This window comes from Poecilia formosa, unplaced genomic scaffold (genome assembly GCF_000485575.1).
Source record: "Poecilia formosa unplaced genomic scaffold, Poecilia_formosa-5.1.2 Scaffold8, whole genome shotgun sequence".
Lineage (NCBI taxonomy): Eukaryota > Metazoa > Chordata > Actinopteri > Cyprinodontiformes > Poeciliidae > Poecilia > Poecilia formosa.
In genome coordinates, this window is record NW_006799947.1 from 2,735,785 (window position 1) to 2,749,236 (window position 13,452).

At 36.4% G+C, this 13,452-nt stretch overlaps 2 long non-coding RNA genes across 4 annotated transcripts in view; both read left to right on the forward strand.

The window, feature by feature from the left end:
- The first annotated feature begins 156 nt into the window (after positions 1 to 156).
- Positions 157 to 1,091, forward strand: LOC107833607 (uncharacterized). Of its 2 annotated transcripts, none has more exons than XR_001659372.1 (2): positions 157 to 237; positions 930 to 1,091. It is a non-coding gene; the product is annotated as an uncharacterized LOC107833607 (long non-coding RNA). The 2 variants fall into 2 exon arrangements; XR_001659371.1 differs by having other exon boundaries at positions 967 to 1,091.
- A 6,363-nt stretch (positions 1,092 to 7,454) lies between these two features.
- The window catches only part of LOC103154343 (uncharacterized), a 58,056-nt gene continuing 52,058 nt past the window's right edge, over positions 7,455 to 13,452 (forward strand). The window contains exons 1-2 of one of the 2 annotated variants that reach the window (XR_477911.1): positions 7,455 to 7,660; positions 8,803 to 8,913. This is a non-coding gene — a long non-coding RNA (uncharacterized LOC103154343). Of the gene's footprint in view, positions 7,661 to 7,851; positions 8,318 to 8,802; positions 8,914 to 13,452 lie in introns of those variants that run through there. The other variant, XR_477912.2, reaches the window with a different exon arrangement.

Consider the following 13,452-nt stretch of genomic DNA (forward strand, 5'->3'; position numbering starts at 1 on the left):
TCAGTGATTTATAAACTAACAACAGTATATTCTTTGAGCTACAGGGAGCCAGTGTAGGGACTTTGAAACTGGTGTTATGTGCTCTATCTTCCTGGTTTTAGTCAGAACTGAAGTTAGTAATGCAGTTATAGTAACATATGTATTGTATGTTTACAGGTTAAGCTAACGTTTCAACAAAATGCTGGAGAACACTGATTTCATGGAACTAGATTCAGCCAATACAGTCACGTTTTTAAGGTATGTTGTTTTGAGAATTTTCACTGTCAAAAATCTGACTTTGGATGATGTGAATTTTGATTTCTTTGTTTTACTGTAATGGATCAAAACTTTTCTAACTTTGTTTTAGAGCCTGTTGAACAACGACTCCAACTTTTCTGCTGTATTATGAAAAGATGTTATGGAAATGTACTTAGTGCCTCATGTTTCTTTCAACACCAACGCCCAGTCATATTTTTCTGAGCTTCTGTTAGGGTCTCCCTCACATTACAGTAACTATAATCTAAACTACTGAATGCAGAAGGCAATAATATCAGAACTTTCAGTTGTAAACAATTACTTCTATGTTAAAATCATTTTCTGTTGGAGGCCTTTTCTGCTATATGTAACAAAAAACGACATTTCCAGGATGAAACGAGTCGTGACTCTGTTGCTCTTGACATTCTTTATGTAGGTGTAATTTCTGTGATTTTTGAGCTCAGGGCAGCTGTACTTCCTACAAAACTGCTGTATCTCTACCCGGAGATTAATTTTGAATACCATAAGTGTATGCTGCAGAAAAGAGCTATCGTGTTCTTAAATTGCATGCGTCAAGCAAATTAACTAAATTTAAACCACTAGATGTCAATGTTGTTCAGGCTTTCATTGTGCAACATTTACTGTCTGCTACTTCCCATAGTTTAAATTAATCTGCAGGCCCCATCATGTTGTAGGCACACCATAATACCCAGAGCTGTTTTCTCCAAATAGGACCAGCTGCCACATCAGAGAAGGTCAAGTTACCGAGTGACCAGAATGAAAAGATCTTCTCCTTGAGTTTCCTGAGAACAGCTCCAACAATATGTCACTCCTTTAGAACAGGATGTCAATGTGAAGTGTGTCTTTTAGTGTGTCTATGTTGGCGCTCACTGACCTTGCCAGCTCATGCTGTAGCTTTCTGTTGGTCCTGTGTCATTGCCTGGAGACAAGGACAATGGCCATCATTGCATGCTAAATCTGTTTGAGGCTTCAGGCAACGAGTGTCTTGGCTTTATGCTCCAATTTTGTTTTGCTCAATTAAGGAAATTTACAGATAAAACAGCAGACATGAGCCAAAGCCTAACCCGACCGGGGGCTGTCTCAGTAATAAATAAGCCAGTAGAGGAGTAATACTTATTGGGATTTTCAAAAAAATACGTGGCCCAAAAGGGTCAAATGTTCTGAAAATTTTAATAGTTTAAAGGAAGAAATCAATATTCTAGGAGACCTTCATATTTTAATTTGGGAGGGATTTTAGATGAAATGCTCAAGGGACAGATGCAGCTAATTAGAGGAAATAAGCGATGCAAGCCTGTCACTTTGCAAGGCTCATGGGAAAAGAATTATTAGTGCAAAATAAGATTGAAAGGAATTGTTTTTGTTTTAATTTTTTTTTGTCTTCGGACTGATTAATATGATTGCACCCACAGCTGTGCTTATCGCTGATAAGCAAGACGGATCAATTCACATTTCCCAAACTTTCTCCTCAGAAAATATGTCTAGTCATTAATTAGCTCTTGTTATCTAATTTAGCAAGTCGGAGGTAAATCTCACCATACGGTCAGGGCCTACAACAAAAAGTTTTCATGATGTAAGAAAGCAACAACTTTGATTCATCTTTCACAACTTTTTTATATCCTGTACATCCTGGGTGAAAAACAAATATTAGGGGAAAAAAATGTACAAAACATTACATAAATGTTCACATAAATGTTGTGAATCTGATCCTGTGGTGTTTTGGTGTTAATTTGTGCTTTGATATCACTTCTGAGTTCTTTATTGCTGTTTGAAATGTCTTGCTGAATAAATTTAATCACTTTGTGTTCATTATTTATTAGGGAAAGGTCTTACCATGTAGTCTGTTCCTTTGTGTTCAGTTTTCTTGTGTTCTGTCTTTGAACATTTTGTTTTTGTTCTGCTTGTATGATTCGGAATCAAGCTATGTGTTTAAATAGTAATTTACCAAATCAGTTTTTATTTGTGTACTGTCAAATAGTACAAACGTAAAAAAGTCAACATTATTTTACTTTAACTCATCGTCTTTTTGTAACCTCTGTGTCAACGTCAATTTATTTATGTTATTTATATTTATATGATGTTGATCAAAGTACTGTGCAATGAGATAAAATGAAGCAAAATGGAAAACAATAAGAACAAGAGAAAAACATTTAAATATAAAGTTAAATCAAAATACAAAAATATACAACAAACTATCATACAAGGCCCTCAGTCTCTGTGTAAATGCCACATGCCAAAGAATAGAAATTGGTCTAGAGGATTTACAAGTCATGAAAAGGTTAATTGTTCTAAAGATTAGGAGATCAAATAGTAAAAGCCAAATCACCTCTGAATTTTAGTTTGGACCTAGGAGCATTTGAAAGAAACTGGTTGACCAAAGTGCTCTTACTGGAGTGTGAATGTTAAGAAGATCACAGAGATATTATGGGGCTGAGGCTTTTAAAATATTAAAATTAAGAGATAAAATCCTGAAATCAATCCTAAAACAAACACAACGCCAATGACGAGAAGCCAGATGGGCTGCTTCATTTTTGATGTTTTTTTGATGATTTATCTAACCCAATACGCAAGGCGTTACCACAAACCATCAAGGTAATAGTGTGAATCGACCTTTCAGGGGAGATATGACTTCGATATGGCAGTTTGTCTTAGTAGGAGAGAACTGGATTTCACAATAGCATATTTCTTTTTATGTATCAAAACCCAAATTCCTGGCAGCAAAATGACTGTATCAAGCTAAGAGCCAAGATTGTCAATGGTTATCCATTTCCCAAAGTTCATGACATCAGTCTCATTTTCATTTAATTTCAAGGAATTCATTCGCAGCCAGATTTCAATATCACTCAGGCAGTGCAAGGGTGACTGAAGTGAATTGGCCCTGTCTTGCTTAGTTTGCAGATTAATTTTGATATCATCAAAACAGTGTCTTAACAGTTTCTAAAAATGGCCCCCAAAGGAAATATGGGAAAGTTAAAAACAGAGGACTTGGCGGGTCCCCCAAGACACTTTTCCAAGTCAAAGGAGCCATAGAAGAAGGGCATTCTCCTTTATAAACACAAGAGCTGACTAACCTGAACTAACAGAACTGACTAACCTGAAGTAAAGCTAAGTTGTTCTTACTGGATTTTCCTGACTTTTCCATTTCTTAGCTGAAGACATAGTTTGCAAACCAGTTTCAAAGGATTGAAATGTTGTACAAAGGTATCAGTCAGGAGAAGGTTACATCCAACTTGATCACAATTATGTATAGACCATTTGCACAGTGGTGCCTGTCACCATTAACTGGAGAAAATATGATACAACATGGGCATTACGAAAACTTTGCATTTCTCCAGAACTGATGAAAAGACAGGCCTGCAAGTAGTCATGGACTCTTCCAAGAGGCATCGCTGATTGGTTGAATTAATTTCCAACATGTAAAAACAATATTCTGTCTCCTCCATGTGTCTGGACTAAATAGTTAGAGGACTGAATTCTTGTCTTTTCAAGAAAACACCCAGATCTGGGTAAAATATAGTGCTAGCCCATAAAACGATTTAAATAATTTGCAAAGAAGCAGAAAATATCAATAGCAATGATCGAGGTAGGCTTTGAAATACAACGAGAAAGACAATTCATGTTGTTGCACAGACAGTACCATCAATATTTAAGCATTCATACAAGGTGGAGAAGAGATTGCAAACAGCAGTATGCATTATTTTCTGGTAGTGCTTAAACATATTTACACTTTTAGACAGTAGTGAAAATGGCCCTTGTGACCCAATATGTTTATTGCTGGCAATGTTAAATTATTATTTCATAAAATCCTGCAATTCTTAAGGGAATTGTTTAGTTATTTCTATATTTTTTTATAAATAAGCCTTGTTTAGTTAATATATTATTATTTAAAAAAATTCTTAAATATTGGGGCAGATGTTATCTAGAAACAACACTTTTCATTTAAATCAAAATTATCAACACTGTTCAATACAGGGGGAAAAAAAATGCTGTGATAATTATAGTTTCAATACCTCCCACCTCTTGTGATTCTATGCCTTGAATAGGGGCTCAAACAACTTAATGACAGGATGGAGCAGGAGATGGATGGACTAACTGAGGTGGGAGTTGCTCTGGTCAGTCATCCTGAGCTGACAGGTGAAGCTCTTGATTTATTAATCTGTCTGTCCTAACCCCCTGTAGTTATGAGATCATGACCAAAAGAAGTAGTTCCTAGATGTGGTTGAAATATCATTCTTTTGTAGGAGCTCCTCGTCTTAAAAAGATAAAAAGAAAAGCTCTATCATCTAGAAGACGTTCAGAACTGAGCCACCACTTCTCTCCATCTAAAGGGGTCAGCTAAGGTGACCTGCACATCTACTCCAGGTTATTTAACTTTGAGAGGGGGGGGGGAGAGGAGTCAAGCACAAGCCATAAGGAGGAGACCCTGGGTAGCACCCAGACGTTATAGGAAGGAATATACAGCTCTACCTAATTAAATTAGATTAGCTTTTAAATTATATGCTACTTTAGTATTTCAACTGAAAAGTTTACAACTGGAATGTTGTATTGAAAAGTGCGTCATATATGCCACGGTCAGTACAACACTTCTGTTGGCATTATGACTGCATGCTAAGTAATGCTAGTAAAGGGAATCAGCACCTCTATAAAATTTGTCAGCAGAAAAATAATGATACTGACAAGGAGTCAAGCAACTTTTCTCTTTAGTCACTCTGGGGTAGAGCTGCTTCCTTTCTTGTTCACCTTTTGAAAGTAAAAAGCAAAATTTACTGTCGTCTGAAAAGAGAGCGTAGGAAGTTAATTTTCTCCTGAGTCCATACAAGATGTTTCTGGCAAAATTGGTTCAGGACAGTTGCAGCCCATGCTCTGCATCTGCCTGAGTGTGGTGGCTCTTGAAACACTTAACTCCAGCTACAGTTCACACCTTGTGAAGCTCCTCAAAAGCTCTTGAATTGGCTCCTTAACACAATCCACTTGAAAAAGCAGTTTCCCGTGCGGCTTTCGAACATTTCTGCACAACATTTTTCCTCCTATGTTGAGTAGATGCCCACAGTTTGGGAGCATAAGTCATCCCCAGGATTGTGTAGTAATGGGATTTTGTAGCTGGAAAATGCCTCAGGTGGATCCTCCAGGGGAAGTTGTAGAATTTAATTGAGGAAAAGGATATTTGGATTTCTCCGATTCCTCTAACATCCAATTTTTGGAGAACAGATGTTTGTAGGTATGTTAACAGCTTAAAGAGTTTTATGGTCCAAAAAATGTTCAACAATTCTGACCTTTTCTGTTATTTTACTAATAGCAAATTTTGTTGCGTAAAACAAGAAATCTGGTGAAAGTGGTTACGACTTAGAGGAAGTCATTTATTTTTCTAATGAGCTATTGCTATTTTAGGAGAAACAAAGCAATTCACAACGTTTTGTTACTGCCACCTGCTGGAGAAGTCTCATTTGTTTTGCATTGTCACTTTTGATTCCTGTTTGAGTTGATGAATAGATGGCTATTTATGTTCTTAAAAACAATACCCAATACCCAGAATTGGGCTCAGAGACTGAAATTTTCTTTGACTCCACACATTTCAACACATTTCACAGCATACGGGTCTTTGTTTAGGCATAGCAAAAATATTTAATTGTATTTCAGCACATGATTTTGCAAATGAATGCAATTTGTCTGCCTGTTTACCATCCATTGTAATGCTACAGCCAAACAATGATGGCGTCAAACCAGATTAATTAAATGACTCCATGCAAATTTGCAATATGTATCAGTATTCACAATATTGGAGTTTATGTAATACTGCCTAATGAAAAACATTCACAGGTCACTGATTCTATAAAGGGGAAATGCGACCAAATCAACATGAAACGAGATGCCAACTTTTGTCTGCCCCTGAAGTTAGAAGAGAAGCGCTCGGTGTATATTTGGTGTGTGATTTTTCATGTGTGAAACCATAAAGCTCGGCAGAGTTAACAATGGAAATGAGAAAAAGAAAAAACACATGAACTTGCTGATAATTTATTCAAGCATGGGAACTCATATGAACAGGGGAGGCTGGAAGAAGAACTGCAGGCTCCTCAGTGATCTGACGTCCCACAGTGTGGCGTAGATGATTCTCCCACCACATCGCGCAGGAAAACAAAGACCAGCAGACACATGGAAGAGGTGTAAATGAGTTACTCAGTAGCTCAGTAAACCGCATTAGTCTTTGTGCAATGCATGTGGTGTTTCCGTGCTGCTTAGAATTGCTGTCTGGGTTTGCTGAAAGACAGACTGCCACGTAGGCAAATAAAAACATCCTTATTTGTAAGAAACCCTTTTCTGAGCCAAAGCCGTCAGGCAGCAGAAACAGGTAGTTACTGTAAACCACAAATGGCAGCTACAAACCAAAAATGCTGGATATTATTTGCTTCCTGGTCTCAATCATAGAAGAAACACAAAGACTACTTGATATTTTTTGCTTGACTCAAATAGAACTAATGAATAAGCATACACAGAAAAAATAATCAAATCACGCCAGTGTATTTCTCAGTAAATACGCCAGTTTGCATGAAATTCACACCTGATGGAGGTAGCACTCAAGTTATCCACACATGCCTAGGCATCCTCACAAATGAGTTCATAAACTAAATTATGACTAAAAAAGTGGAATGACATAAGGAATAAGCTTCAACAATGTGAAGAGAGGGAGGGGAGAAAAAGAGAAAGAGTCTTGGAATTGCCAATACCAAAAAATAATTTTCTACTAAGAATTTCGTACATCATATGTAAGTAAATGTGTGCAATGTATGTTTACTGACAAAAGAGTGATGTGTTCAATATCCATTCTCCCCTTTTACATTTCAGTGTACAATTTTACAGTGCAGCTCCAAAAGACTGCTACAATTCCTTTGTGTATTTCCACGTAAAGTTAGATATGCTAATCCCTTTAGATCACTTCTATTTTTCAATAATGTTTGAACATTTAAAAATAGATGGCACTTTCTGACCCTTATTCCAAATATGAGCACAGAAAGACAAAGAACAAAGGATATTTTTCTGTATTAATATTAGAAATGCTAGTTTGATGTGTTAATTCAAAATGACAGAGATGCAGGTTGTTTACCTCACAAAGCGTTTACATGACAAAAACAGTCTCCACTACAAATATTGTTTTATAGAAACAATTATGTATTTTTTTAAAGTGTTATTTAAATAAAATATAATTTGATGTGATTTTTGTTTTTAAAGGAAGTTTTGCAATTTCCAAGTGTTCAGTGAAGTACTCAGAAAAGACCGGAGAATGAAAGACAGTTTGTAGGTTTTCAAGTTGCTAAGCGCCTCATACGGACTGATAGGAGTGAACTACTTTCTATGAAATTCTTTGCGCGGTTTCTTTCTTCAAGACTGGCCTCCTGTGCTGCTGTCCTTTTCGGTGAGTAAAATTAATAATAACGAAATGGTGACACAAAGAAACCGCCAACAGGTAGTGGCCTAGATTAGCTACAAGTAGCAGCTAAACTAGGTCTTCTGTGATTCAAAGAACTGCTTTATTTCTTTAACACGTACACATGTTTTAAGACATGTGTATTTTGGTAAATGAATATTGCAGCAGGTGTTGTGCGCTGAAAACTGAGTGAGGTTAATTTTCTATTTAGCTTAAGTCACAGTGTTGTGTTTAGAAGTGTTTCTGTATTCACAACTCACTTTATTGGGCTCACCTGTTGCCATAATTAGTGAGAATTTCGGCATGCAGATGTGGTGAAAACGACTTCCTGAAGATCAAACCCAGCTCAAGAATGAGGAATAATAGGGCTAATTGTGACTATGTTGGATTGTGTTCAGAAATGTATCATATAATGGGATTTCCATGTGCTGCCGTCTTTTAGGTTTACAGAAAATGGTGTACAAAAGAGAAAATATGACTTGGAAAAATCCCTTGTTGATATTAGAGATCAGAGAGGATTTTGGAGACTAACAATATAGATATCAAAGTTTGCTGAAAACCATCTCTAAAAGCTCAAAATAAGAAGCAGAGGGGCTGCAACAGCAGGAGATCTCACCGGGTTCCACTCCTATCAGCTAAGAACAGGTAACTGAGCCAACAGTTCACACGGGTTCACCAAAATTTGACAATAAGACTGGAAAATCATTGCCTTGTCTGACAAATCTTGACGTCAGCTTCAGTGTTAAGATGGTTTGATGAGAATCAAAGATAACAGGAAAGCATGGATCCATTCTACCTTGTCTCAACAGTTCAGTGGTGTAAGGATGTGGAAGATATTTTCTTTTCACGCTCTGGCCCCGTTGGCACCAGTTTGACATTGTTTAAACCAAATAGCAGACCAGAATATTGTTCCTGACCATATCTCTCAGTTGAATGGACGACATGAATGATTATGACAGTTGTTAGGGCAAACCTTACAAAATGGTCCGATTGTGTTTTATGGATTTAAAAAAAAAATAAATAAAAAAATGTACGTCATTTTTTTAAGTAGGAAACTCAAAAAGAATTTTGGCTAATTTTATGCTGCTTTGTATGTGATTTTAATTTAATTTTTAATTAACTCTGAATAGAAAGATCAACGTTGAACTTCGTTTGAAGATGCCAAGACCCCATCAAACTACATGGTTCCTGACTGTGAAGCAGATCCTACTCTACCTGGGATCTGCAACATCTTCTAACAGGTAGTACATACCGCAATTAAATGTAGTATTTAGATTTTGTAGTACAATCTTTGTGGACAATCGTTACCAGGTGGACAAATGTTCTGAAAATGTTCGAAATGTTGCAACTTTGGTCCCCAATCAAACTGAGTCTTACTATCGGGTGTAAAAACACCTTAAGGCATCTTTACCAGTTCACATATGCTATGTAACGTATAACAGCTTTCTTGTTTATTTTGGTATGTTGTAAATAGTTACTAAATTGCATAAAATTTACACAACAAATAAACCTCTGTATTCGGTGTCACTCAGAAAGCTCTGATCCAAAATGAACCACTTATGAGATCTCCTTAATACAAACGTAATTGATCGAACTCTGTCTGTATGAATAAATTGAGCTTAAAATTACCAACATGGTGCTTTAAATTTAACCTATATTGTCTTAGAATTTTCCCATGTGTAATTATGGGAAAATTAGACAATATTACTGGTCTAAGTAATGAGCCCAGTGGAGCTCCATATGTAACTAATGTGAGTGAGGAAGATTCTTAACTCACAAATACACTGGAACCTGTGAGATAAACATCACTAATTGTGTTTTTAGTCATTAAATGTGTTGTATACATTGAGAAAAGAACATTGCACAGCTTTCTTTAAAACCCAAAGTGTTTAGTGTTGGCATACAGGCATTGTTTTAATAGATGTTGTTTAAAGATTTATGTATTTGTATTTTACATACAAATAAATAATACAATAAAATAGTACAATAAAATAATAATAATAATAATTATACATACAAATAAAACACCCGACTTTTTAGAAGAAAAATACATTTAATAAAAAATTACTACTACATTAAGACCCCATGTTAAGATTATTATTGTTCAGGCATTCTGTTACCTTGAATCTGACAATAGAGCTTGATTTTTGGGTCCAACGACTCTATGGCCTTTTCACTGGAGCATGGGTGTTATTTTTACCGTCTAAGGATTGGACTTGTTGTCTGAGGAACCAACAAGGCTCCTCGCACAGGTATACACATGACTGTCACATTTTGATTTTGAAATGGCCAGTAAAGAAGCTTATTGCTTTCATGTGGTCCTAAAATGTAGTTTTACCCTCTAATCCAGTTTTAACAAAATCCCAGTCATTTCTTGATTTTTCTCTAAGATGTGGCTGAAGGCTGGTGTGGCTGAGATAAGAACTGATCTCCAGCTGCTGGCAGAGAGATACAGGAGCAGGTGATCAGATGTGATATAATAAGCAGCAGAGCAAAGTGCTTGGTTGTGCAGCTTTTTACACAATATAGCACATAGAAGCCAGTTTAAGGAATCAGAAATACAAAGAAGTAGGGAAAAAGAAGGACATATAATGCTTGGAGAACGGCTCATTGAAAACAGCAACTTTCTCTATTTTGAGTGACTAAAGCAGATTAACATAAACTATTTTCCAGCCTGTCGTATGCTAGACATTATGAAGCAGACTGAGAGCTTCCCTAATGGACCACCGTTTCTTTTGTTTTGTGAAATGTTTTTACTTTACCTGCTTTAAAATAAGACTCACTAGCCCATCATTCGTTAACGCAACCTGGTGGTTCAGGCCAAAGAAAATAAGGTGTAAAATGATTTTCCTATTCTACAGGGTTTATAGTTTAGGCTGATGCGGTCAAAATGCTGAGTTGTGGAGCTGTTTTTGTGTTGTTGAGGGATTTTTTACCTATTGGTTTGCTCTAACAGTGGAATTCCATCCTATCACACTCCTGCATGTCGGCACTTGTCGTTTGTCTTGATTAGCTGTCTTTGGGATGATATCTTGCCCCTGGGTGAAAAAAAACACCACTTCATAAACCAAAAATGGAAGAAAAAAACGTGTTGGTGAATCCAGTCAATACAATAGTAAAACATACAAAACATGCACATATTTTTCTTCTCTGCTGTTAGGAGATGTTTTGTCTGGCAGTTCTAGAAGACAGTAGCAAAAAAGATGAACAGTTTAGTACAATATGATTTGGTCTTAGTTACATCACATCTACAATTGTAAAACCACCTGTAAGGGCATTCTGAGAGAAATGACTGATAATTAGGTGAATAACAGAAACTACAGTGTGTAGGAAGGCAAGCGTACTGTATACCTTTAGTTTGTTAATGTTTCAGATTGAATAGTTGCAATATCAAAATAGCTTTCCTAGGTTTTGAGGTGATAAAATTAAAATCAAGAGACTGTAAACAGTTATCTTCATTGTGTGTTTGAAAAAAATGGTGGAAGAAAAAGAAACTGACAGAGAAGAAGCCGCTGAACAAGCTGAAGAGTTGGGTCTTTGCCAAGAAACAAACCAATTAACTACCATTAAATAAAAGAAGAGTGGTCAAATACCCAGCTAGAATTATTGCTGATGTCAACGGAAATTATATACTATCTGTGAAGCTTTCTAAATGACATTTATCTAAATATGTCTCATTAAAGTTGTATCATTTTCCTGCAAAAAGGGGCCAGGGTAAAAATTTGTTTCCAAACTAATAAAAACTATGTAAAGTTCTGAATTACACTATATTAGAACTAGAGATCTAGCTAAACATGTTGTTTTGTTTAATATTTATAAGCACAAAGAAACTGCTGACAATACAATTTACCACAGCTATGGAAAGCATCATATGTTTGTCAAATAAAGACTTTAAAACACTGGGTTTTATACAAGCTCGGATTCAGAATTTCAACATTTTCCCATTGCTCTGCCACTATTCCAACAAAGGTTCCCCAGCAGGGAAAAATATATATTGTATAACAGGGGTCACCAACTCCAGTCCTCAAGGGCTACCATCCTGCAACTTTTAGATTCACCTCTGCTCCAAAATGTCTGAATTCCCTCACCAGCATTCATTCCTCTCTGCAATAGGCTGGAAACGAGCAGTTTATTTGATCCAGGTGTGTTTGAGCACAGGATGCTCAAACAGCCCTCGAGGACTGGAGTTGGTGACCCCTGTTATAAAATATGATTGACATATTTTTACATATTTAGGTAAAACATTTTGGGAATGAAGACGATAAGTTTTAAACTTTCTAAGTTGTTCAGTTTTGATATTAACTGGATGTAGACAAAATAGCCTTTATAAATCGGGTTATACTACTTACTGTACAGTACAAACTACGTAGCATTCCTCAAAATTGTCTTAATTCATTAGTGGAAGTCCAGAAAAAAAAGACAACAATGTTGTATAAGGTATAACTAAAGTATTTCTTTGGAAAGAAAGACACGGAGTAACTGCTGGTCACATTATTGCTGTGTGATGAAACAGTGTCATAACTGCTGATTACAATAAGTGCGGTTCGCCAGAGTATGAGGGGATGCATGTGCCGCTAGGTTTCTAATCGTTCCGGTTGTCGTCGCATGGGAACTGTTTGCTCCTGATGAAAATTGAGGTAAATCAATTTTCCATTTTCTTTCAGGACTTCACTTCAATCTGGTGTCAAGCTAATGACAGCATGAGCCTCTGGGACAGGAGTCATTCATCAGAGGCATTTAAAAGCAAACACAGCGCTGGTTTCTTTCTTGCTGCTCATTAGTTCAAACAAAATTACCTCTGAGGAGAGCTGCTTGCAGCTATCATGTTCTTCTCTGTGAGGTGCAGGGTTTTTTATTCCCCACAAGAGCTGAGGGGAATAAAATTGTGAATTACATAGAAGACATGAGAATATATTGATGTCATTTATTAACTTTTCTTATATTGAAAAGTCGAATCAGCGTCAACATTTTGTCTCCTTAAGCTGAATAATTCATTTTTAAAGGATAAATACAAACGGTAGATGGATGGATGGATGGATGGATGGATAGGTAAAGGCAGGCTGAAAGATTGATGATAGAAAATTAATAGATGTGTTGTTTGGGGAAGACAGATGGATGGATGAATAAGTGGATGGTTGAATGACTGATAAACAGATACATGGATAGGTGGGGAAAAAAATTAACTTGTGGGTGAGTACAACTTTTAGAGAAGTCTGGAAATACAAGCTTCTTTCCGTGCTATTTTTTTTTTTAACTTTACACTTTTAGACCAGAAGGAAAACCTGTGAATTTTTGTATTGACTGTATAAAACTAATTTATCTCCATGAATCATGTTGGAGAGAATATTTTGAATCTGTTAACCTTTAACATGAGGTCAAAGACAAAAGTGATTATTTTCTTGGATTACTGGAGAAGTCATTCAGTAATTTCTATGAACACAGTTCTTATGTGTAATGGAGACAGAGTAGTAAGAGGACTCTGTTATAAAGGAGAGAGACGCAGTGGGGTACTCTTTGAAAGGAAAATCCATTGTAATTTCATCAACCTTTGGGTCAAAATTCAGGCAAACTTTGCAACCAGTGAACAGCTCTGCACTGCCATGTTTGATTTAGGTCTCTGCTTGACATGCAAGGCCATTACACAAAACTCACAATAAAATAGGTTCTGATTTAACCAAAACAGATAGATGGGTTTGGGCACAGGAAATTGGGAGGTAAATTATAGATTCATAATGGTTTTGTAGCTGCTTTATTGGCTTTAGGCTACCCTGCAGCTCCAG